A 3,414-nucleotide genomic window follows, 5' to 3' on the forward strand; every position below is an offset into this window, starting at 1 on the left:
AATATTTAGATTTTTGTCGATTCACGTAAATATAGAATTTCTGTATTTTACATGAGAGAGCGTATTGAGTTGGTGTATATATTAGAAAACAGAGTAAAAAATGGCATTGTATATTGTTTCTGACAGATTATATTCAGAGCAATTTTGCTTTTAACATTGGGGTGCCTAGATAATATTTAGATATTTGTCGATTCATGTAAATTAAGAATTTCGGTATTTTACATGAGAGAACATACTGAGTTGGTGTATATACTCCAAAAAAGAGTAGAATAGGGCATGTTATATGTTTTATGACAGATCATATTCAGAGCAATTATGTTTTTAACATTGGGGTGCCTAGATAATATTTAGATTTTTTTCGATTCACGTAAAATTAAAATTTCGGTATTTTACAGGAGAGAGCATACTGAGTTGGTGTATATACTCTAAAACACAGTAGAATAGGGCATTGTATATTTTTTGTGACAGATTATATTCAGAGAAATTTTGTTTTTAACATTGGGGTGCATAGAAAATATTTAGATTTTTTCGATTCGGATAAAATTTGAATTTCTGTATTTTACATGAGAGAGCGTATTGAGTTGTTGTATATACTACAAAAGAGAGTAGAAAGGGGCATTGTATATTTTCTGTGACAGATTATATTCACAGCCATTTTGCTTTTAACATTGGGGTGCCTAGATAATTTATAGATTTTTTTCAATTCGCTTAAATATAGAACTTCTGTATTTTACATGAGAGAGAATATGGACTTGGTGTATATACTCCAAAACAGACTAGATTAGGGCATTGTATATTTTTTCTGACAGATTATATTTCGAGCAATTTTGTTTTTAACATCGGGGTGCCTAGATAATATTTAGATTTTTTTCGATTCACGTAAATTTAGAATTTCGGTGTTTTACTTGAGATAGCATACTGAGTTGGTGTATATACTCCAATACAAAGTAGAATAAGGCATTGTATATTTATTCTAACAGACTATATTCAGAGTCATTTTGTTTTAACTTTGGGACGCATTGATATTTTTTAGATTTGTTTCGATTCGTGTAAAATTAGAATTTTGGTATTTTACATGAGAGAGAATATTGAGTTGGTGTTTATACTCCAAAACAGAGTAGAATAGGGCATTGTATATTTTTTCTGACAGATTATATTCGGAGCAATTTTGCTTTTATCATTGGGGTGCCTAGATATTATTTAGATTTTTTCGATTCATATAAAATTATAATTTGTGTATTTTACATGAGAGAGCATACTGAGTTGGTGTATATACTCCAAAACAAAGTAGAAAAAAGCATTGTATATTTTTTATAACAGACTATATTCAGAACCATTTTCTTTTAACTTTGGGGCGCCTAGATATTATTTAGATTTTTATCGATTCATGTAAAATTAGTATAGCAAGATTTTACATGAGACCATATTGAGTTGGTTTATCTACTACAAAACAGAGTAGAAAAGGGCATTGTATATTTTTTCTGACAGATTATGTTTAGAGCAATTTTGCTTTTAACATTGGGATGCCTAGATAATATTTAGATTTTTTTCGATTCGCTTAAATATAAAATTTATGTATTTTAAATGAGAGAGCATATGGAGTTGGTGTATATAGTCCAAAACAGAATAGAATAGGGCATTGTATATTTTATCTGACAGATTATATTCAGAACAATTTTGTTTTTAAAATTGTGGTGCCTAGATAATGTTTAGATTTTTTCTATTCGCGTAAATTTAGAATTTCAGTATTTTACATGAGAGAGCATACTGAGTTGGTATATATACTCCAAATCAGAGTAGAATAAGGCATTGTACATTTTTTCTAACAAACTATATTTAGAGCCATTTTCTTTTAATTTTGGGGCGCCTAGATATTATTTAGATATTTTTCGATTCACGTAAAATTTGAATTTCTGTATTTTCCATGAGAGAGCATATTGAGGTGTTGTATAAACTTCAAAACAGATTAGAAAAGAGCATTGTATATTTTTTCTGAATGATTTTATTCAGAGCAATTTTGCTTTTAACAATGGGGTGCCTAGATAATATTTAGATTTCTTTCTATTCAGGTAAAATTAGAATTTCGGTATTTTACTTTAGAGAGCATACTGAGTTGGTGTATATACTCCAAAACAGAATAGAATAGGGCATTGTATATTTTTTCTTACAGATTATATTCAGAGCAATTTTGTTTTTATTATTGGGGTGACTATATAATGTGTAGATGTTTCCGATTCGGGTAAAATTAGAATTTCTGTATTTTACATGAAAGAGTATACTGAGTTCGTGTATTTACTACAAAACAGAGTAGAAAAGATCATTGCATATTTTTTCTGACATATTATATTCAGAGCAATTTTGCTTTTAACATTGGGGTGCCTAGATAATATTCACATTTTTGTCGATTCGCTTAAATATAGAATTTCTGTATTTTACATGAGAGAGAATATGGAGTTGGTGTATGTACTCCAAAAAAGAGTAGAATAGGTCATTGTATATTTTTTACCACAGATTATATTCAGAGCAATTTTGTTTTTAACATTGGGGTTCCTAGAAAATATTTAGCTTTTTTTCGATTCACGTAAAATTAGAATTTCGGTGTTTTACAGGAGAGAGCATATTGAGTTGGTGTATATACTCCAAAACATAGTAGAAAAGGGCATTGTATATTTTTTCTTACAGATTATACTCAGAGCAATTTTGCTTTTAACATTGGGATGCCTAGATAATATTTAGATTTTTTTCGATTCATGTAAATTTAGAATTTCTGTATTTTACAGGAGAGAGCACACGGAGTTGGTGTATATCCTCCAAAACAGAGAAGAATAGGGCATTGTATATTTTTTTCTGACAGACTATATTCAGAACAGTTTTGTTTTTAACATTGGGGTGCCTAGAAAATATTTAGATTTTTTTTTATTTACGTAAAATAGAATATCTCTATTTTACATTAGAGAGCATACTGAGTTGGTGTATACACTCCAAAACAGAGTAGAATAGGGCATGATATATGTTTTCTGACAGATGATATTCAGAGCAATTATGTTTTTAACATTGGGGTGCCTAGATAATAATTAGGTTATTTTCGATTCACGTAAAATTAGAATTTCGGTATTTTATATGAGAGAGCACACTGAGTTGGTGTATATACTCTAAAACAGAGTAGAATAGGGCATTGTACATTTTTTCAGACAGATTATATTCAGAGCCATTTTGTTTTTAACATTGGGGTGCATAGATAATATTTAGATCTTTTCGATTTGGATAAAATTAGAATTCCTGTATTTTACATGAGAGAGAGTATTGAGTTGTTGTATATACTACAAAAGAGAGTAGAAAAGGGCATTGTATATTTTCTGTGACCGATTATATTCAGAGCAATTTTGCTTTTAACATTGGGGTGCCTAGATAATA

This window comes from Callithrix jacchus, chromosome 20 (assembly GCF_049354715.1).
Source record: "Callithrix jacchus isolate 240 chromosome 20, calJac240_pri, whole genome shotgun sequence".
Lineage (NCBI taxonomy): Eukaryota > Metazoa > Chordata > Mammalia > Primates > Cebidae > Callithrix > Callithrix jacchus.